Source organism: Vipera ursinii, assembly GCF_947247035.1.
Source record: "Vipera ursinii genome assembly, chromosome: 3".
NCBI lineage: Eukaryota > Metazoa > Chordata > Lepidosauria > Squamata > Viperidae > Vipera > Vipera ursinii.
This window is the reverse complement of record NC_139516.1, coordinates 141,608,008-141,631,840: the sequence shown is the minus strand read 5'-3', so window position 1 is coordinate 141,631,840 and position 23,833 is coordinate 141,608,008. Positions and strand designations below refer to the sequence as shown.

Below are 23,833 nucleotides of genomic sequence, written 5' to 3'. Positions count from 1 at the left end.
ACTCTGACTGAGCTCCAGAGATCCTGTGTGGAGATGGGAAAGAGATCCCAAAGGACAAGCATCACTGCAGCCCTCCACTGATCTGGGCTTTATGGCAGAGTGGCTAGCTAGATCTTCAATGAAAATCTGTTCCACAGTGCTCAGAACCTCACCGGCCAAAGGTTCACTTTCCAACATGACAACAATCTAAGCACACAGTCAAGACAACATAGGAGTGGTTTAGTGACAACTCTGTGAATGTCCCAGAGTCGCCCAGCTAGAGCCCTGACTTGAACCCTATTGAATACTATGCATGTTTTTTCTTTTTAATAAATATACAGACATTTCTAAAATTCTGTTTTCACTTTGTCATTATGGGGTTCTGAGTGTAGATTAACGAGGAGGAAAAATGAATTTAAACAACTATAGAATCAGGCTGCAGCATAACAAAATTGTCAAAAATGAAGGGGGTCTGAATACTTTCTGAATGCACTGTAAATTGAAAACAATAACAACTACAACCTTTATATACGTATTTTAATGTCTGGTAGCCAAGGTCTTTAGAAAGTAATCATTGACATTTAATAATTTCATTGGTGAGGCTGAGATTTTTAGCCCAATTTCGTTTTGGACTATGGGATGAGGTACATCTGCAAATATGGAGACATGAAGCACAATAGCCACCAAATAAAGTACACCCAGCCTGTGAATCCAATTGAAGCACAACGTGTGACCATTCACTTAAAACAGCAATAATTGGTGAGATAAGATAATCATCCTTGATTTGCTCTCTAATTAACACTAGAAGTCGGACAGGAAGTTGTTAATGCAAGCAATGTAAATCTCCCAGGACAATATCTCTGGAACTTCCACAACAGATTCAGGTATGCAATAACATATTGGTCAGCATGTCCATTTCACAACCCTTGAAAATCAAACATGACCACCCTCAAAATCAACATTATCTGGCCACTCTGATGCAGGCTAAAGTCTGAAAAGATGCCTGCTCCACCCAGTGTTAATCCTGACAGTGCTCAGGAATGAGTTCACTTCTCAGAAGGATTGTAGCCTCAGATACTTTTCTTTTCCCTTACTTTTAATAATTCAATTTGTTCTAACGTACCATACAAATGAAAATTAAAAAAGACTCCATGTGCAGCTTCCTATTAATAAAGCCCATTAAAATAGTGAAACTTGCAAAAAAAATGTGCGTATGAGCCATGGTGGTGCAGTTGTTAGTATTGCAGTATTGCAGGTTAATTCTGCTGACTGCCAGGGGTTCAGTCCTCACCGTCTCAAGGTTGACTCAGCCTTCCATCCTTCTGAGGTAGGTAAAATCAGGACCCAGATTGTTGGGTTTGACTCTGTAAACCACTTAGAGAGGGCTGTAAAAGCACTGTGAAGCGGTATAAAAGTCTACGTGCTATTGCTATAAATGGACTAGTTAACAATACATTCCAATACTCATTCACAGAAGCGAATATCCCTGTCTTAAATTGGTCTTACTAACTGTATAAAACCACGCTTTCAAGACTTTGTCTGGTCTTGAAAGCCAAGTGAAGCTGAGAGGATATCAAGGAATCCAAGTTTTAGGTTTGTGTTGACAGTTGTGGAAAAAACATTTGGGGAGAAGGTTGTGATATACTATTCTCATTTTGTTGCCAAGAAAACTGCATGGAATATGTGTCCACGTAGTAGCCAAGAGTTCAGCATTGACTTGTGTGTGGTCTTTCCCAACCTGACAGGCTGTAACCTAGAGCAAAGATGCACAAAAACAAGAGGAAAGAAATTAATAACCCAAGCATTCGTGTATTTTCTTGGAAATATATACAACTGAGTTTTGCACAGGACTGGAGCCAAATTATATCTAAAAATATACATTTCATGCACATCTTTTCTTGTTAGCACTACGGTGCTATGCATTAATCAGGTTGCCAGTTCTTTCTCCCACTGACCCTACTTCTTTTTCTTTAACTATTACTAAATAAAGTTGGGAAGGGAAGAATGCTGAGAATAGCCTTAGCTATTCTATTTGTTTTATCAGATATAATGTCAATCTATTGGCAGTCATTATTTGTTTTTTTTAAAAAAAATACTAGCAGAAGAGACTCCAAAATGCTTGGCAGTAATTCCTCCCCAAACTAGGGGGAAGAGAAACCCTGAAACATCCAAGAGCCATGGAAGAAAAAACCTGGGCTTGTTTCCTTCTGCTCCCTTCATAATTTTAAAAATCGATCAAACTCTCACCAGCCCTGGTCTGTTTTCCAACTACAAAAGCTCACAATTAGCCTTCCCTGTGTCCCTAATTCCCTAAAGCAGGGCTTTTCAACCAGTGGTAGGGGTACCACCTGTGGTACATTGGCACCTGGCAGATGGTACGTGACCATCCTAGAAAAGTGGTAGCGGGGGAGGGTAATGAGCTGAACTGGTGGCAGCACCGCACAAGCCTGAGCGAGAGACGGATGGAGCTGCAGGGCTGTCAGGGCTCAGCAGAAGCACCAGGATCCAGCTGGAGCTCGGCACTGATCCTGGTGCTTCTGCTGAGCCCAAAAGAAGTGCTGATCAGCTGAAATGTTGCAGCATCTCCAGGATTTTGTGATTGTTTCAGATGCTAGGCAACTGATTCATATTTATGATGGTCACAGTGTCCCAGGGTCATGTGAAGTGACCAAAACCTGCTGCAACCACCCAGCAGAGGGGGGGAAATAAAAACCAAACACCCCACCCCACCCTCGCTGCCAATCCTCAACAGAAATGCTCACAACAATGAAAACCTCGGACAGGAGGAAGAGTGCCTCTGGGCGGGCAGGCAGGTGTCTTGCTCAGCTGTGGCTTGGGGGGCACTTTTTTCAGTGCCATTGTAACTTCGAACAGTCACTAAACAAACTGTTGTGAGGACTACCTGTACTTTATCACTTTTTTGCCTTTTTGGGGGGTGGGTGTCATTAAGTTTTTGACACCTTGCAAGGCGACTGGTGGTACTCGGATATTGCCATATCCTAAAAGTGGTACAGTGGGTGAAAAGGTTGAAAAGCCCTGCCCTAAAGCAATCCACACTGATTCAACGGAAGCTACTATGTATTCATCCCATTTGGTTGATAGGTAGAAATTGTGAAATGCAAATGGCTCTTCAAAATGCAAAGGTCCTTTTTGGTCAATGGTTGCGTTTACATGGTCCTGGCATCAACGCAATGTCTCCATGTTGAATCTTGATGACATCGGGGACACATCCATGTCATTTTTGGGTGTCAACACCCCAGTAGTTTGCCCTCGGCTTCTTTTAGAATACCTAACGACTTCCCAGTCTAACCTACAGAAAAGAGATCCTGCAGGAGGGGGGTGGTGGTGGAAAAAAAGAGCTTTCTGATTCTCAGCCTCATTCTCAGGGAACTTTAGAATTAGCTCAGAATTTCTTTCGAGTGATTTGTTTCAGCTTGTTGTATCGTGGCATGGAGCTCTTTTGTTGAGCTTTTTATTTTCCTCTTGTAGACCTCGTCATCATCATCGCTCTGTTTCCTGATGTTCTCCCTTGGGGTTGAGAGGAGGCCAGACAGGTTATTCACTGTTGGAGTGATGATTGTTCGGTGGAAGGCAGGACGTTCACACACTCTAAAATAACCTTGTAACTAAGGGAAGTGCAAGTTTTCTTCAAAACTATGGAAATTTCCCTGAACGTTTCTTTTTCTTTAGGGTTTTGTTTTGTTTTGTTTTGTTTTGTTTTGTTAAAAAGTCCTTTTAGACTGAGGACAGAGGAGTTGGGGAAAATGTAGAAATACTCCATACATTGCTCCTTGGACAACAAGAGTCTTAGCAACTTACACAGGGAGGTAAGATCAAAGGGTTTATCCAGCTCACATGGGTCAGATATTATCCAGACCCATATTAAGGGAAACACAAGGCAGCAACCATTGGAAGAGAACCGCCTTAATCAGCCATATCACTGATATAGTTTGCTGCCACTCATGCCTTCAAAATGTTACCAGATTCCTCCTGATTTTGTATAGACCACAGGTCTGCAACCCGCGGCTCCAGAGCCGCATGCGGCTCTTTCAGCCATCTCCTGCGGCTCCCAGTCCTCTGCCATGTGCAGTCCAAAAAAAATAAAAAAGTGGGACTAAAAAAAGTTCAACCAATCAATTCAAATATGCAGGGTAGGTGCATATCTCGCCTTGGCTCCACTCTTCAGTCAAACCCTGTTCTGCGCATGTGCGCATGTACGCGCATGTGTACACATTTTTTGCGGCTCCCAGTTTTTCCTTTTGTGAGGGAACTGGTTCCGAGTGGCTCTTTCACTGTTTCAGGTTGCTGACCCCTGGTATAGACCAACAACTTGAATCTGAAGAAATGATACCTCCTTTCCTTGTTTGGTCATGACATACAAGCATCCATCACCAGGTTCACTGCATATAATTAGCTATATTTACTGGCCTCATGAGATTGAAAAATCTGCAGATTTTTCCCCGCACTGTTGCAAGCATACTATCTTAGCAACTAATTAAGCAAATGACTCTTTGTTGCCATTCAGTCACACCTCCAATGTGCTGCTTGAAGTGGGTTGCTCACTCTGCTTACTACTAGGGCTGGCTCTGACCCCCCATGTTCAATTTATTAAAATTGGTCAGTGTAACTTTGGCTTTATGATGTCGTAGACATAAAAGAATGCCTTCTGCATGTTAATTTTTGAAATTTGTTAAATCAATTTTTTAAGCATCCTCACCAATGATTCTGAAGTGTGGAAATGATAGACAAGAGTGCAAGCTGCCAGACATGTTTTAACCTTAGTTCTTGTGATCCAGGTCTATATTTATAGGGAGCTCATGGATTTTCTTTCTTCTTCTTGTTTTAATTTGCCATCATCAGTCATTGAAACTGTTGGTTTTATTGTAACCTTGCAGCAGCTGCCCTTCTACTTCGGAGTGGCCTGTTCCATAAATGATAGAGCCACTCCCAATTTCACCTCATGGTCCACTGGCTTCTCTGCTGCATGCAGCTGTTTTACAGATGTGGTCAGATTGTTTCAGTGGATGCTAACATTGCTACCTGCAGATTGTTCACAATAGTCAGAGTGCATTCTGAGCACTTGCTTGCTTTGAGATCCAAATGCGATGGCAGCTAATGCAAGGAAGCCTTGAAACTGGGCTGAGCCAGCAAGATAGGTATGTCAGCACCAAACAAGGAAAGGAGGTGCAAATACAGGAACATATTGCACAGATGAGCTAACTTTTTGCTTCACCCCCCCCCCCCGTGTTTTAACATACTCAAACCCATTCACTGCTTTGCACATGCATAAAATAAAAAGCTAAAGTGTAGAGAGGTTGAATCCACTTATCACCGTCAGATACCGAAAATGACAAATAATGAGAACGCCAATCACAAGGGCCACTGGGACTGTATAAAAAGTGCAAATAGACAACCAACCTCTCCTCCCAGGCCTTCCCAGTGTGCTCAATTATTATTATTATTATTTATTGAAGCTGCTCTTTGCATCTGCAACCTCTTCGGGTTCCAATGGATTTCCTTATTTCTCTAAATAATATAGATTTAAGGGTTCCATTTTTACTGTGGATTTACTTTTTTAAAAAAAAAATGTAAGGAACCCATTTCCCCACAGATGTTTGTTTGAACCCCAACAGCTCCCCAGCAGACCTAGAGGTGGAGAATCCTGAATTCATATGCCACTGAATTGTCCTTCAACAACATCTAGAAGGACACAGAATAATTGTGTTACTTATTAAGAACATGTTTGTTAGACATTAGGTCAGGGGTGTCAAACTCAATTTCACTGAGGGCCGCATCAGCATTGCGGTTGCCCTCAGGGGGCCGGGTGGGTATGGCCAGGATGGGCGTGGCCTACTGGGTGGGCGTGGCTACAGTGCATATGGCCTACTGGGTGGGCGTGGCCAGCTCTACATCATTCGCATCAAGGGTGCCTATGGGGGTCTGGGCAGGAGTGGGACAGATCTGAGGGTCTCTGGCAGGAGGAGGGTCTCTGGGCCAGGGCCAAGGCAGCGGGGGCCGTTTCCTCACTGTTTCCAGAATGGCTTTGCAGGCCACATGAAACCACTTCGCGGGCCGGATCCGGCCCCCGGGCCTTGTGTTTGACATGTCTGCATTAGGTACTTTTTTTAAAAAAAAATCCACATCATTTTAAATCCAAAGAAGGGGCGAAGAAAGATGGCTGGTTGCAGCCTTTTTTTGGAGAGTATCCACAAAGTAATGATGCTTGTTAATAAACTGGTAAATGAGGCAATCTAAAATGAGTGAGCAAGAGGAAATGAGAAGCCACATAACCCAAGAGCCAAGACTATTGCAAACAAAGAGAAGTGAGGTAGGAGGAAGCATGGGGAAGTTTGCAGACAAACTCATTAAGTTTTTAATATCGATGGTAGACTTTGTCTAGAAGCAAAACACCTACGGAGCCATTAACATTTGCCCCAATACAATTACTATTTATCATTTTTCTTACTCTCTTAGGTCATCTTCAACATGTCTCCTTTTATTAAAATAATAAGTAGTTTCTGGACCAACATCATAGTTACTATTAGTTTGCATCATAGCCATCTAAGATTATATCCTGCACAGAAAGACATCTAACATACAGTATGTCTCTGCTCTTGCAACCTCAATTGGAGCTCCTCTATTTAACATTTATATTAGTAGTTGCAAACTCTACAAAAGGCACAGAACTCATAAAATATGTTCATTGAGATCTGCTGATAAAAGCTTCAGAATTAGATATTCCCTTTCTGAAAGATGAACAGATAATGTCAAATGTATCCTCCCAACTCTAAAGGCAAGAAGATCCAAATGCATTAATTTGAGCAGGGGCAGGTTTGGCTTTATTCTAACTTATTTGTATCATAGGTTTTTCATTTAAAAATGATATAATGTAGAATTTAAAAAAACACTATGACATTTTGAGATCCAGCTGGGAAATCTACTGTTCAAAGCAAAAAAAAATCCCACTGAGTATTTTCAAGCTATCAATCATGTCAGATGTGATTCTTTATAGATTTAGGCTATTGGGTTTATGCATGCTTTTATCCATACCTGTATTTAGTGTTATAGGATTGGAGGGAGGGAGAAGGTAAGGAAAATGTGAAAGCAACCTTTCACTAAATCACCTACAGCTGAAATTCAGGATCAAAATGCAGAGTGCTATAGTATAGATGGGATAGAGAGGCAAATAATTAATGGTGAGAAAATTTAGATTTAGATTTAGATTTAGATGTATTGAGATTTTTATACCGCCCTTCTCCCAAAGGGACTCAGGGCGGTTCACAGGGCATAAATATAAACACCAATACAAACATTAAAAAATAATTAAATTAATGCCCAAGTTAAAACCAGAATAATAAAACAAACCAATAAAAAACCCAGGTACCCCCATCAGGCCAGACCCGCTAGTTCAAATAAATGGGTCTTCAACCCGCGACGGAAGGATCGGAGGTCTGATGCCATCCGGAGCTCGACCGGCAGTTGGTTCCATAACGCCGGAGCACCCACAGAGAAGGCCCTCCCCCTGGGGGCCACCAGTCGACATTCCTTGACAGGAGGCACCCTGAGGAGGCCCTCTCTGTGGGCGCGCACAGGGCGGAGGGGAGTCGACGCCGGCAGCAGGTGGTCCTCGAGGTATTGCGGACCCATGCCATGTAGGGACTTAAAGATCATAACCAAAACCTTGAACCTTACCCGGAAGACAACTGGCAACCAATGCAGCTCACGGAGCAAAGGTGTAACATGGGAGTACCGGGAAACTCCCAAGACAACTCTCGCGGCCGCATTCTGTACCAGTTGGAGCCTCCGAGTAGTCTTCAAGGGAAGTCCCATGTAGAGAGCGTTACAGTAGTCTAGGCGAGAGGTCACGAGCGCATGAGTGACCGTACACAAGGCCTCCCGGTCCAGATAGGGCCGCAACTGGCGCACCAGGCGAACCTGGGCAAAAGCCCCCAAATGGCCAGCAGCTCAGCATTAATTTCTAAGCTGATATTTAGGGGGTCTTTTTTTTACTGTGTAGTTAGAAAAGGTTGGCAGTTCAAGCCCCAAGTACCGTGTGACAGAGCGCTGGTTACTTGCCCCAGTTTGAAAGCATGCAAATGCAAGTAGATAAATAGGTACCACTTCAGGGGGAAGGTAACAGAATTCTGTGCTGGCCACGTGACCTCAGAAATGTCTTCAGACAATGCTGGCTCTCTCATCTAAGAAACAGAGATGAGCACTGCCCCTAGAGTTGGACATGACTGGACAGGGGAAACCTTGACCTACTTAGACTTATATACCACCTCTTGTTTAGGAGTATAAAATCCTGTGAACAGCACTACGTCTTCCCATTTGTCCCCACAACAGCAGCCTTCTGAAGTAGATTGAATTAAAAGAGACTATCTTGCCAAAATCATCCAGTCACTACGGGAGAGGGGACTTCAGCCGATATCTTTGTAGGGCCTCTCTAATACTGTTGACCGCTACACCACTCTGCCTCTTTGACGTAGGCATTCCAGGATCTAATAATCCTTGTCATAGCATTCTTTTCATCTTAAACAAAAAGGATGCCAAAGTTCACTTTGTTATTTTTACCTTTAATATTTATTACTCGTGTCTGATAAACGAAAATACCTCTGTGGGGGAAAAAAAATGCAAAAAGCTACCAAGTTTCAATTTGTTCCTTGTGGCTTGTTTCCATGTTGTAACTTCCTTGGATGACCAATGGCAGTTCACCAAGAATTTGTCCACTCCTTTATCTGACAATGTTCTAAAACTAAAACATCCCAGGTTCATTTTGCCTTCTATGGCATAGCGGGGAAAGGCCTTTCCGTTAGCTATTTCTCAAAAAAATAAAAACCACATTTGCCTATCTGATCTATGTCATTGTGGAATGACTGGGTTTTTGGAAACAAAAAAAAATCTATTAGCAGTTGCAGGAAGCTATTCATTCCTCTTTTCTTCATGTGATTCAAATACATTTCTGTAGCTATCAAAGAGTTTAGGTTGAAAACTTCTCCTAACACATTAACAATCATTGCCTGTAAAAGTATTCACTGAAACACATTCTCGTTATCCATCCAAGAGTAGACTAAACACATTCTCCAAGCCTTGATTATCAGCATCATGTTTCAATTTATACAGCTACGTGCTTCTCTGGGCCAAAAGAGTCACTTCTCAACAGTATTTACAAGACTCCACTAAATATGCCTGATAAAAATAAAAAGGGAGAGAAAGGTTTTTGTGTCTGATGGACAGTTCAACCTCCAGGAGAGTCAGTAAGGAGTCTTTTGCAAGAGGTTTGTTAGAGTTAACTCCAACAGCATGGGTACCTTTAAGATTGGTGGCACCTGCGAATGGTCAGTAAGAGGGGGCAGGTGACAACACCCGCATCATCTTCTCATCATGCAAATTACATATGTACATGGGACAGATATGTTGACACAAACACATGATTCCATGAACCGCATGATTATGTAGGAATGCACATAGCATCATATTAATATAATTGTGACTTGCAATGGATGCAAGTGTCTCAGATCTTGTTTTTAGCTCCTCTATCTCTGGTTGTTAGGCAACCTAGCTTTGCTGATGGACGTTGAAGACCAAGAACATCAATCAGACTCCAAGACCCATCCGGCACAGGACATTGGACCTGTGTTTAGGCTATGGTTGCCTGAGGCGTTCAAGTAATGTGCTTCGTGACCTCACTCCCACTGGGAGAGAATGGAGTGCAGACGATAGAACAAACTAATTTTGATTTAATAGAATACAAAGTGAGTCTCATGCAGTTATGGTGTTAAATTCAGTTAGTTCAATGTGATTACTCACCATATATTGGGCAGAACCTTCTCCCACACATTAGAAATTAAAAGTGGTGGCAAATGATGGAGGGACTTCAGGGACAATACAAAAAAATTACTGAATCCGATGAAGTTGCATAGTAAGCTCTGCTTTGCCAACATCCATTCACAGTTTAGGTGGAGAAGCGCAAGAATGCTGAATTGTTCCTAGAGGTCAAATGTTATTCCCCTGAGAAATAGGTTCTCTCCATATAGATGTCCTTCCTTCCTTAAATCTTGCAACCTGGTCTGGAAATAAGAATTATCAGCATCCAGAGGACTTACTTTTCAGTAATCTGTACATAAATCCATATGCTTTGAAACTGCAATGTTTACCTGGCTGCCGTGCAACTTTCCAGTGTAGACCTTCCTGCAAAAATTGGCCTTAAAGTTTGTTGTTGTTGTTGTTAGTTGCGAAGTCGTGTCCGACCCATCGTGACCCCATGGACAACGTTCCTCCAGGCCTTCCTGTCCTCTACCGTCTTCTGGAGTCCGTTAAATCTCACGGGCCTTAAAGTAGTAGCTGGATTTAATGAGTGCTAGGCTGGGGATCAGTTTTATAACTAGATTGAGCTGATGGAAGAGACTGAATATGGATACTTAGAATCGATGTTGTAATAGCAAAGAGAGTCCAACTGAAATTCTTAACTTCAATCAGGACCAAATCTGGAACAAAATTATCTCAAAGTTTGGTTTTGGTGACACTATGCTAGTTTATCAAAATGCTGTACCACTTTAAAAAAAATGAAAATTATGAATAAGATCAAGGAAAAAGAATCTAGGCTTTGTCATTCCAATGGAAATGTTATGCTGTTTTTGGTATTGGTCCTGCAAGACTGCAATCCTCACTCGGGTTACTTATTCTAAAAATGGTATTTCAAAGAATAGATATATTCCAGAACAAATTCTTAGAGACATACTGTTTCTAGGCTACATTTTGAAATATTTTATCTTAAAATGTGCATAACAGAGAAAGACTTTGTGTGAAACAGGGATGATGCTGCAGCTATTTTTAAATATCATGATTCCCACAAGTCCTAATGAGAATGGTCAATGGTGAAAGAATATGAGGAGGATCCACTGGTAATTAATTGGAAATTGAAAGACTCATCATACATTTCTAGACTTTAGTCTACAGTCTACAAGCACTTTAAGCCATAGATAGAAAATCTATGGACCATAAGAAAGGCTGAGCACCAAAGAACTGAGGCCTTTGAACTATGGTGCTGGAGAAGACTCCTGTGAGTCCCTTGGACTGCAAGGCAATCAAACCGGTCAGTCCTAGAGGAGATCAACCCCGACTGCTCTTTAGAAGGCCAGATCCTGAAGTTGAAGCTCAAATACTTTGGCCACCTGATGAGAAGGAAGGACTCACTGGAGAAGAGCCTAATGCTGGGAAAGATTGAGGGCAAGAGAAGAAGGGGATGACAGAGAATGAGGTGGCTGGATGGAGTCACTGAAGCAGTAGGTATGAGCTTAAATGGACTCCAGAAGATGGTAGAGGACAGGAAGGCCTGGAGGAACATTGTCCATGGGGTCGCCATGGGTCGGACACGACTTCGCAGCTAACAACAACAACAACAGAAAATCTACGACCTACAACATTTCCGCAGATATTTCTTTTCTTTTTCCACTGAAAATGGGGAAAGGCCTTTAAAAAAAACAGTATTGTTTTTAATTCAGAGGAATAGTATGAGATCACCAGCTAATGCAAGACGTGAAATCTTCCAATGCAAAAGAAGGGCTCCAGTAGCTGTTTGATGAGATGGTGATTTATATTCAAAAGGCCATTGGCCAGCAACATGGTTTCTTGAACCAGATGGTGCTATTCTTGCCTCTGTGCACCTGGAAGTCCTCACCAAGACCGGAGTGAAGGTCCCTTTCCACCTCTCTCCAGAAACAAAGGCCCAAGTAAATGCACTGCAACCCCACAGGGTAAAATACAGAACATGCAAAAACACAGAGACAATGGCTGGCAGCAAGTGGAAGCCAGAGAAAAGATGGGCTCAGCTTGCTTGCTTGATTTAAACGTGCCTTATCAGGCAATCTGTCTAATTAGAACAGCTCAGTCAAAGTGCCCAGGATCCTTAATAGCAATTGCTGCAGCAGGGTGAAGATTGCAATCTGCTTAATTGAGATACCTTCAGGTGATTTAGTGGCTCTTAATAGCACTTTTGGTTATGCGTTGGGTTCTTTCCTGCTCTTGTTATTGGAATGCCTCCTGAATTGTGCCATAGGGTGAAGTTACTTCAGTTACCTCGCAATAGACGTCTGCTGTATTTCTCTTGCAGTTCCTACCCTTCTGCCTCCAACAACAGCAGTGCAATCAATCCCCTTTGGATTTTTCTATCCCCAAATTTTTATATCATCAGCAAATTTCAGCCTCTCGCTATTGCCCTATAACAGGGGTCTTCAGACTTGGCTCTTTTAGGACTTGTGGACTTCAACTCCCAGAATTCCTCAGCCAACGTGCCTGGCTGAGGAATTCTGGGAGTTGAAGTCCACAAGTCATAAAAGGGCCAAGTCTGAAGACCCCTGCTATAAAGTAGTGGGTCTGATGCAAGGAAGAGACGCCAGCCGGAGTACGTGTTCAGCTCTTTATTGTGGGGGGGTGCATACTGGAGAACAAGGGCTACCTGGCCTCCTTATATATCTAGCCAGGCAGGCGGCCAGCCAATGGGGTTGGCCCTAGGTTTCCCGCCAAAACTAGGTTTCCCGCCAAAACCGTCCAGGCCACGCCCCCGGTGGCTGTTGCTATGCAGATGCCTGCACCTGGATACATAACACCTGCCCTATAACATCAAATTATGTAGAAGCAAGTTTTTAAAAAAATCTGATTCCAACCATGGAGAGCCCCATTTGGTTGCACTCTCTAAACATGTAATTTTATTCCCTTTTTCAATGTCATGTTTTGTAATCAGTTTTCTGTTCTTTTATCTTCAATGCTGTCCTCTTATCCCAATTTCCCTCATGTTTATTTTATACTATATACAGGCTGTTTGTGTTCATTGCTAACTTTTGCTGTATGATTTATCAGTGGCTGTATATTTGAAAGATGAATTTGATACTTCTTTTTTGTATCATTGCTATTTACTAAAGCATATAAAAATATTTCAGCCTCACCAAAGGATTTTTGAAAGTTCAGGAAAACAATAGTTAATGTCAAATAATGTACATCCTTGTTGTCCTCTCAAAAAAATGTATAAGTTAGAAGACAAAACGTATTGTGGCAAATGCTGTATTGGTTATTTCTCAGCAAAGTCTTCTAAATGTTTGGTTATTTTCTTTTTTTTTAATTACGGTAATATACTTTTACCATACTATTACACACTTACCTAGAACAAATGTTAATTGGCCGATATCTTCATTATATCCTCCTTCAATCCCCTTTTTAAAACTGGAATTACTTTGGCGATTTTCCAGTCCTCAGGAGTAGCTGCTGATCTTAAAGAGAAGTTGTATATTTTTATAAGCAATTTCACATTTTAGTTTTTAAGGAACCCCCCAAATGGATGGCGGATAGACTTAGGATTTATTTGTTTTAAAACGTCACTGAAGCTTATAGCTTGTCTCTTGTAACAGTCCAACTGATTCCCCTCCAAAACAGGCAAGTGAACCCATCCTATATCCCAGGAGTGAAATAATGCATGCAACTTCTTTGCCATTTCTTTATCTTCCTCTTTGATTGATTTATTATATGCCATCAAAATAGTATCTACTCTTAGCAAGCACATATATTTTCCCCATGACAGTCCATCCCTAACTTGGCCCTTCAGGTTTTCCAATCATAAACCATCATCAAAGTCCACCCACTTTGCTGATGGTTGTTGTCTTCCCTTTCCTTCCAACTATCCCGGAATTAGAGGCTTTTTCAGAGAGGTAAACCTTGCATAATGTGTTCAAAGTAGGATAATTTGAGGTTGGTAATTTATGCCTCCAGTGAAAAGTTTGATTCAATGTTCAATTTGTTTCCTTCGCTATGTACAAAATCCTCAAGAGTATAAATTCTAGCACAGACATGTCAAACTCGCAACCTCACATGACGTTGCGCAACGTATCGGGACGGTTTTGCCATTGCCGGCAATGGGGTGGGCATGGTTTCCGGATGATGCGTCCGGCTTGCGGGCCAGCAGTTTGACACCCCTGTTCTAGCACCTCTTGAACACCCATCATTTAATAGTCCAATGGCCTACCTAGCTTGGCCTATGAGCCATGGTGGCACAGTGGTTAGAATGCAATATTGCAGGCTAAGTCTGCTCACTGCCAGGAGTTTGATTCCTTCAATCCTGATCGGCTCAAGGTTGACTCAGCCTTCCACCCTTCTGAGGTCAGTAAAATGAGGACCCAGATTGTTGGGGGCGATATATGCTGACTCTGTAAACTGCTTAGAGAGGGCTGTAAAGCATTGTGAAGTGGTATTTAAGTGCTATTGCTAGTTGGCTGGCTAGTCCAAATATGTTTAAATAAGGTGATATTGTTCTTCTTAACTTTCTTTGCAATATGGTTCTTAATCTATATCCTTCAAAAGGTGAGTTTCATGAACCTCATACCGCTTACTTTGCAGCAGATCCTCTTCAGTTCCTTCCATTATGACAATTCACAGGTTTCTCATTTAGCACTTTCTTATTATAGAAAGGGGGTTGCCTGTTTTAATTCTCTGTGTCAAAAATGAATTTAAAAAAATATAATATTGCTGTGCAAGGATATTTAGAATGAAATTGTTTCACAGAAATATAATTGGGAGAAACCAGTTTTCATAGACAGGCCATCAACCACATGATAATCTACCAGCAATCTGAAGTTTTATTGATAGGGACAAATGTACTACTTCAAACTCTTATTGCCATTCTTAACCATCTATCTTATACAAGAAGCTAATTTAAGGAGACAAATGGAGGTAGTAGTGGTTTTCAAATATTCCTTTAAAGAAGGAAAAAAAGCAGGTGAGTGAACATGCTTCTCTGCGAAATATACTTTGAAAAGATTCAGTTAAAATCAAAGGTGGCCAAACTCTGATCCCACAGCCTAACAAGCTCATGAAAGTGTGGAGTCAAAAACAGGTTTTAAAAAATGGTTTCCTTGAGCCAAGAATTTTTACCCCTGGGGACTCCAAGAATACCTGCAACATACATTTTTTAAAAAAAACCAACCTCCTTTAACAAAACAAAGAGGGAGGGGGGAATGCTGATCATATATGTATATACTGCATTGTCCCCATGTATTGTAGTCCTTGCGGCTTCAAAAATATTTAGTAGTCTGAGCCACCCAAAAGTTGCCCATTCCTGTTATATGTGGTAGTCCGGACAAGTCCCCCCCAAGTTGTAGTGATCAACTTTTTCTTTCTTTTCAAAGGGCTGTTTATCCGTTTTTAAAAGTGTAAACAGTAGGCCTTAAATAGCCATGAAATGCAAATAATATATTTGGTGAAACACAAAAACTACAGATAAGGGAAGATCACTAACCACCCTAGTAATTATCACCAATTAGGTCTATTCTGAATGGGCCAGTTTCTTAGCTTAAGCTGTCCCTACAACTGCAAGAGACTACACCTTGGAATCCCACTGTTTATGTGTTTCAAAATAATCCTTTGCCATTCCATCCAAGCTGGTGCCACAGGAAATAAACTAAACTGAATTCAGCGGGGCTTACTCCCAAAGTAAATGAGCTAGAGATTGCATCTCGGTTTTACATATTTAGAAGATAGGTCTTTTCCTTTCTTTTCTTTTTTTCTTTCTTTCTTTTTTCTTCCCACAGCTCCGCTTTGGTCTGTCCCCATCCCGCCTCCCAGTCATCTCTTCTTAGAAGATTTAGCTGGTCATAAATGAGGAGGTGACCTCAGTGTCTGTTCTGTGGGTGTTGGCTTGGCATGCCTTGGGATTGAAATAGAAGAGGCAATTTGTAACTTATCAAAACTGCTTGCACAATTTTCATTAAGGTGAAATGCCTGGCAATTGCAATCACATTCGGACTGCCAGCCTGCTCCTCCCAAATCTCTCAAATGAATAGTGGCAGAAAGCAGTGCATTCTTCATTGCGACATCGTCCTGTTGGGGAATGGCGGGTTGAAAAATCACCACCTGGATTTCTGGTGTTCAGAAAGAACGCATTGTACGATGAAGATTCAGCAAAGACAGTGGACTAGTAGTAATCCTCATCTGTGGAGATTTATCCACAGCCACTGGGGTTCAAAGACTGTACAGGTAATCCTCGACGTACGACCACAACTGAGCCCAAAATGCATGTTGCTAAATGAGACATTTGTTAAGTGAGGTTTGACCCATTTTACGACCTTTCTTGCTACAGCTGTTAAGCAAATCATTGCAGTTGTTAAGTCAGTCACACAGTTGTTAAGCAAGTCTGGCTTCCCCATTGACTTTGATTGTCAAGAGGTGGCAAAAGGGGAATCACATGACCCCGGGACACTGCCACCGTCATAAGTGTGAACCAGTTGCTAAGCGCCTGAATTTTGATCGCGTGATCCCGGGGATGCTGCGAGGGGGATAAGTGCGAAAAATGGTCACAAGTCACTTTTTTCAGTGCTGATGGAACCTTGAACAGTCACTAAACAGACTGCTGTAAGTCGAGGACTACCTGTATGTTTTTAACCATGGGGCGGGGCGGGGGGGGGAATCGATCAGGATGAACTGAATAAGAAATCACAGAATTTGATGGATAGTGAAGTTATTTGCCAATTTATGTCTGAAATCAGATTTTGTAGCCTCTCAACGCCAATTTATAGGAATAAAAGCAGAGAGGTACAAATAGGCGTCAGCAGGAGGACAACGGTATTTGTAAATTTGCATCATTGGTGCATGATTTCTACTGCAGTTGCCCTCGTGTCCTGTTTTGGAGACCCTTTGCTCTAATCCAGTGAGACTTCTGATTATAACCGATCAGCTGAGATCACTGATCACATTAAGTCACAATTGTTGGGCTTAGACTAGTGCTAAGTCGTTAGTCATTGTTTGAGGATGACCATGTTCACATAGCATACTGAGTTAAAACCAGCACCACAAACCCACAGACAACATCACCACCAGATGGATCTGTAGCTGGCTGGCAAACCATACTCAACAAGTAGTCCTCAACGGCACTCCATCCACATGGAGAGAAGTAAGCAGTGGGGTACCACAAGGCTCCATCTTAGGCCCAGTACTCTTCAATATCTTCATCAATGACTTAGAGGAGGGAATTGAAGGGGAACTCATCAAATTTGCAGATGACACCAAACTGGCAGGAGTAGCCAACACCCAAGAAGACAAACTCAGGATCCAAAAAGATCTTGACAAACTTGAACAATGGGCCCTATCCAGCAAAATGAATTTCAATGTGGGGGAAAAGCAAAGTTTTACATTTAGGCAGGAAAAAATCAAAGGAACAAGTACAGACTGGGTGAATCCTGGCTTGAAAACAGTAACCATGAGAGGGACCTTGGAGTCCTAGTGCAGAGCTCCCTAATCTTTTCGGCACCAGGGACCAGTTATGTGGAGAGAGGTTTTTCCACGGACTGGAGGGGGCATGGTTTTGTGTACTGCCTGCATCCCGCAGATGGGGCTTTGCTTCTTCGTGGATGATCACTTGACCATGAGCCAGCAGTGTGCACCGCCACCAAAAAAGCTAATACAATCCTGGGTTGTATAAACAGAGGCATAGAATCAAGATCACGCAAAGTATTAGTACTGCTTTATAAAACCCTAGTAAGACCACACCTGGAATATTGCAGCAATTTTGGTCAGGTAAAGGTAAAGGTAAAGGTTCCCCCACACATGCGTGCTAGTCATTTCTGACTCTAGGGGCCGGTGCTCATCTCCATTTCAAAGCCGAAGAGCCAGCGCTTGTCCAAGGACGTCTCCGTGGTCATGTGGCCGGCATGACTAGACGCCAAAGGCGCACGGAACGCTGTTACCTTCCCACCGGAGTGGTCCCTATTTTTCTACTTGCATTTTTACGTGCTTTCGAACTGCTAGGTTGGCAGAAGCTGGGACGAGTAACCATATCATAAAAAAGATGTTGAGAGTTTGAAAAAAAATTCAGACAAGAGCAATTAAGATGGTCGAAGGCCTGGAGACTAAAACATACAAAGAACGGCTGCAGGACTTGGGTTTGGCTAGTCTAAAGAAAAGAAGAAATAGGGGAGACATGATAGCAGTATTCCAGTATTTGAGGGGCTGCCACAAAGAAGAGGGGGGGGTGGGGTCACATTATTCACCAAAGCACCAGAGGGCAGGACAAGAAACAATGGTTGGAAACTGGCCAAAGAGAGAAGCAACCTAGAATTAAGGCGAAACTTCCTGACAGCGTGGACAATTAACCAGTGGAACAGCTTCCCTCCAGAAATCTTGGGCGCTCCATCGCTGGAGATTTTTAAGAAGAAGCTAGCCAGACACTTGTCTGAGATAGTATAGGTTGTCCTGCTTAAGCAGGGGGGGGGGGCGGGGGGCTGGACTAGAAGACCTCCAAGGTCTCTTCCACTTCTATTCTATAAAGAACTCTCATGACGTAGCACAATTTGCCAAGTTAAACACCAGACTTTTGCATACCAGGGACCTATAATATCACTCAACTACTTCTGTGCTCATAGATCACTAATAGATGGGCTTTATGCTGCGCCAGCAATGGGCGGAATATGTTATCAATTCCTAGCGTAGAAAAAGTCTCAATTTCTGCTAGAATAATAGAAATGTCTCTAGAGATAAGTTTAATTTGCTCGATCTAAAACATGACTTCACTAGGCTGGGCCTTTAGATACAGGCATCCGGTGGAAGCCTGACACGACATAAAGGGCATCCATTGTACAGTGACAGCTTGATGTGTGCGATGTGACATCACTGACGCCGCCACCAGCTCTACCATGCAGATCACGGTGCCCCAGAAGCCTCCTTGAAACTCAGAAGTGTGCAAGGCACATCTTCCTCCTCCTCCTCCTCCTCCTCCTCCTCCTCCTCCTCACTCCTCCTCCTCACCACCATCCCCTTTACCACTGAGCAGAAAACAAACCCCCAGCCCCCTTCCCTATCTTCCCTTATTCATCTTTCTGGTATTTGGGGGCCATTTGGGCAGAAAGGGATTTTGGTTTTGCAAGTCAGTGAGTGGCTTGTCGGCTTGCCTTCTCCTAAACGGCACCCAACCGGAGTGGGAGAAAGCCGGGTGTTCAAAAACGACGTGATTGCAACCCGCTCCGTCAGGGGGCGCTCTTAACCCTAAAGAGAAGGAAAAAAAAATTGGAAAAGTTGTCGGCTCAAGACCCGAAGCCAGCAAACCGGCGCCCGCACACCCCACTTACCCGGGGTTACCTTAAACCAGGGGTAGGCAACCTCGGCTCTTTTATGACTCGTGGACTTCAACTCCCAGAATTCCTGAGCCAGCTATGCTGGCTCAGGAATTCTGGGAGTTGAAGTCCACGAGTCATAAAAGAGCCGAGGTTGCCGACCCCTGCCTTAAACCAAGGCAGGTTTCTGGCACCGTAAACGGGACGTTGCAGGGCTGCTTTCGAGCAACGCCCAGGGGAAATGCATTTGCCTTCTTTTGCGGCTCATGCTGAGAAAAAGCGCCACTTGGTCTCCCTGCCGACAAATTGGGGGTCGGGACGCAGGAAGAAGGGGGGCGGTTTTCCTTCCACTCTTCCCCCCCACACACACACACACACCCCTGCAGCTCGTCCAGCTTCCTTTCTGCTGAAGAAATCTCTTGTTCTGTTTTTATGTATTTTAATATATTGATTTTTTTTAAAAAAAAGTGCAATAAAACAATCGTAATCAAGAGACCTCTTAAATACCGTTAATAATTATGTAATTTAATCTATTTTAATTTATACTATTTTTATATCATATTTTATGTTGCCCTGTAAACCGCCCTGAGTCCTTCGGGAATAGGGCGGTATAAAAATTTAATTAAATAAAAATAAATAAATAAATAAATAAATAAATAAATAAATAAATAAATAAATAAATAAATAAATAAATAAATACGCCCGGGAGCGGATGCAGGATCCCTCCGACAACTTCGGATGTCAGTGTCCCTCGCGTTCTGGGGGGGGGAGGAGAAGAGGGGGGGGACGGGACGCGCAGCGCCCTCCGCCGGTTTCTGCACGCATACGCAAGGAAGAAAAAAAAACAACAAATCAGATTAATTTGGAGCTGGTGTTTGTTAGGGCAGTTTACGGAAGCGAGGCAAGCCAGTTTCTGCCACACCCACCCCTTCGCGGGAGACTGAATTGCCTCGTCGCGTCCCACTTGTCCCGAGCCTGTGCAGATGGACTTACACACACAGACACAGAGAGAGAGAGAGAGAGACACTGCCGAATGGCAAGCAGCTATCCTCGCTTTTCGCCCCCTTTTTTTTTTTTTTTTCAAATCTTAAGCTATTTGCTTTTCGGCTGTGAACGTATGCAGAATTGGACTTGCACGGGCGAATTTCCCGAAAGAGGAAAGAGGCCAGGAGATATAGCGCCCAATGCCTTGCTGAGAGGAGAGCCGCAGGTCCATTGTTTACCACCACCACCGGGAAAGACAATAGTACTCAGTGGGTTTACTCCTGAGAAGTCTTTTAAGCCAGGGTGGATTGTATTCCTCTGTTGAGGTCAGTTAGGTTTCTCGCCCGCGCTCAGATAAGCAAAAAAACAAAAACAAAAAACAGGTTGTCGTTGAAAGCTAAGAGCCACAAATTGTGAACATCCCTTAGGTAAAGGTAAAGGTTCCCCCGCACATGCGCACATGCGTGCTAGTCGTTTCCGACTCTAGGGGCCGGTGCTCATCTCCGTTTCAAAGCCGAAGAGCCAGCGCTTGCCTGAGGACATCTCCGTGGTCATGTGGCCGGCACGACTAGACGGGAACGCTGTTACCTTCCCACCGTAGTGGTCCCTATTTTTCTACTTGCATTTTTACATGCTTTCGAACTGCTAGGTTGGCAGAAGCTGGGACGAGTAACAGGCGCTCACTCTGTTACACGGGCACTCGGGATTCGACCCGCCAAACTGCCGACCGAGCCACCGAGTCCCTTACCTAATGCCTTTCCAGAGGTGTGGGGCAATAACTCCCATCAAGAGGCTAGCCATCAATCAGGCTGAGAATGATGGGAGTTGTCGTTCTCTCCTCTCTGGCTGGCGTTAAGTTGGAGAAAGGTAACGAACCTCAGCGCGTTTCTCTCCGCCTTCTCCCTCCCTCCCTGGCCTTGGAAAAGCCGAGGAGAGACAGGAAGGAAGCTGGGACCAAGGAAGCAAAGGAAGCACGAACGAGAGAGGCCCGAGAAGACATAAAGAAGAGCCTTGGTGGAGCAGTGGGCTAATGCCTCCTGAAGTAACACCAGCTGCCTGCAATTAGTGCAGGTTCGCATCCCACCAGGCTCAAGGTTGACTCAGCCTTCCATCCTTCCGAGGTAGGTAAAATGAGGACCCAAATTGTTGGGGGCAATTAAGCTGACTTTGTAATAATGCTGCTTGGGGTGTGTGTGTGTGAAAGCCCTAATAAGCAGGCATATACATAGAATGAAAGCTACTGCTAAGCTTGTAAGCCGCCCTGAGTCTTCGGAGAAGGGCGGGATATAAATGGAATTTAAAAAATAAATAAATAAATAATAAATAAAAAAGCTTTCTGGTGCAAACTGGTTTTCTTTTTCTTTTTCCGATCTCCTTCCTTCCTCCCTTCCTTCGCATTTGGCCAGCGAGGGAGAGAAACCAGGAAGGGGGGGGGAGGGAAAGGTTGTTAATTGGGAGCTTGTTCTTCAGATTAAATTGTGCTCGTTTTTAAAAACAAAAAACAAAAACACGCGGGATCTAGAAAGCGACCTTTCTTTGGCAGCACCTGCTCAAATACGCCCGGTGCTTCCACACTCCAGATCTGCCGGGGTTCGGGTGGCAAGCTAGCCAGAGGGATCCCCCGGTGGGATCTCTTCTGGAAAGGCGGTTCTCGCTTGTGCCTCGCCGGCGCCCTTTAGTCCTCTGGAGTCAGCCTTCTGAGGTTTACTTCTTCGCTGCTGGTTGCTTTAAAGGACGGTGTGCCGCTCTTCCAGCGGGAGTAAAATCCTATTTCTCCCACACACACACCCCCACCCTCACTACTCTCCTCCGCTCGCCCTTTCTCTTTACGTGCCGCTTTTATCCCTCTTGAGCCCAGAGGAGAAAGTTGGTCCTAAAGGTAAAGAGACAGAAGGAGCGGGGCTGGAACTGCGCAGATACCGCAGAAGTGGTATCTTCTAAGGCTTTCTCAGAAGTAAATCTCGCTGAAATGAGTGGGGGGGAAAAGCCCTCTCCGCACCGGATCTTCGTCAATTCGCTCCGAATGAACAAGAAAGCACTGATTTTGGAGAAAGGAAGGTTTCGCCTACAGGTGGTGGAATATTCATTGCGGATGGTTTGGTGAGCCAAGCCCCCCCCCCCACTCCAAATTCCTTCGGCTTAGTAGCCCCGCGTCTTCAAAATAAACAAATGAGCGGACAAAAAAAACTATGGGCAAGGAAAGCTGGAGTGGCCGGTAGTATAATGTCCAACAGCTATCTATCCCTTCACCACCACCACCACCATGCCCACTTCCTCCTCCAAACTGATCTGGGAATATTTTGGGGGATCTGACTGGCCAAAGTAAAATCTTAGGTGTCGATTAGTTTGCTTTCCTTCCTTATTCCTTGCAATCGCCGGCATTTCAATCCGTTTCACTCGATCCATTTTATTTATGGCTTCAACGCGGTTGAGTCAGTAGCCAGGTCTGCCCCGTTCGTGGCATCGAACTGGAAGCAAGCAAGTCTTCTTTGTGGCCAAAGCCGATACTGTTCAGGATCAGCCGTTATCTTGCTCCCAAGCCAGAGGAGCGTGTAAAAACAAGGAGAACAAATCCCGAGCCGGCCATCCTTAAATGTAGATATTTGGAATGAAGATGCGCTGTCCGCTGAAGTCATTCAGAGTCGAAAGGCGTTCGGTTTGGGACCTGTATTCAAATCGAACGGCCTTCCTTAGGAAGGAAGGCCGTTCCGTAGGTCAAGGAGAGGTGGTCAAGGAGAGGTGTGGGGGGGTGTCTGTAAAACTGCAATCTCGAAAAGAGGAGACGGAATTGCGCTGGGAACTCAGCTTCACTGGTGGGGAGAAAGTCGAAAGCATTCTTTCCATCCACACATCTTTTCAGATTCCGGCACCCCCTAAGTAGTGGAATATAGACTTGACAACCGTCCCCAACCAGGTGCCCTCGAAACGCGTTGGATACTCCGATCGTGCTTCGTCAAAAAAAAGCCTTATTCATTATGCCGATTAAAAGAAAATGTAGTCCAATACATCTGGAAAGCACCAGGTGGGGAAAAACAGGCATTGGATCCCTGAACTCAAATGATGTCTCTCTCTCTTTGTTTTCCTGAATGGCTATCACAACCACACCAGAGACAGGGACTCTGATCACTCAAGTCCCAAGCGGTTCCTTCCATAATCGCCACAGGTTGCCCAGAAGCAAACCAAGAGGCCTTGCTTCTCAGCAACTTTAGCTTGAAGCAAAGGGTGTCACAATATTTGACAGCCCCAATTCGGAGTCGAGTTTAAAAGTTTAAGGCTATCCGGTAGCCCAATTCTAGACAGACAATTCAAGAAGTAAATTCTGCTGAACTGAAAGGGGCGATGCCGCCTGGGTGGTCTAGAGTTACACCCCTCGCTGGAGAATAACACCCCCGGATGGATCTTGGCAGGACTTAACTGCCAACTAAACCTGAAGAGTACGGCTATCACCTTGGCTATCTTGGTGACCTTGAGCCAGTCACTCTCTCAGTCCTTCACAGGGTAGCTGGTGTGGGGGGAAAAATAGGAGGAACGTTAATTAGAGGTGTGTTCGCTGTCTTATTTATAAAAAAATAAAAATAAAGGTAGGATATAAATAAATAAAATAAATAACATATTGGCAAAATGGGGGTGGTGGTGGGAGGAGAGAAGGGAGAATGAAATACGATTATTGAAGGTCCGTCCTATTGAACTCAATGGGGTTTATTTTCCAACAAATAAATATTGGCAATAAAGACATCTTCACTGGCAAATAAATCTCAGCCCAAGAGTCTTGGTCCAGCCAG

The 23,833-nt window shown here is 43.7% G+C and overlaps 1 long non-coding RNA gene across 2 annotated transcripts; it reads right to left on the bottom strand.

The window, feature by feature from the left end:
- Positions 1 to 378: 378 nt before the first annotated feature.
- Positions 379 to 20,958, bottom strand: LOC310637829. Of its 2 annotated transcripts, none has more exons than XR_014491973.1 (3): positions 13,136 to 14,084; positions 9,790 to 11,691; positions 379 to 1,732 (listed from the first exon to the last, which is right to left on the bottom strand). It is a non-coding gene; the product is annotated as an uncharacterized lncRNA (long non-coding RNA). The 2 variants fall into 2 exon arrangements; XR_014491972.1 differs by lacking the exon at positions 379 to 1,732 and adding an exon at positions 20,800 to 20,958 and having other exon boundaries at positions 8,112 to 11,691; positions 13,136 to 13,244.
- Between the last annotated feature and the right edge of the window lie 2,875 nt (positions 20,959 to 23,833).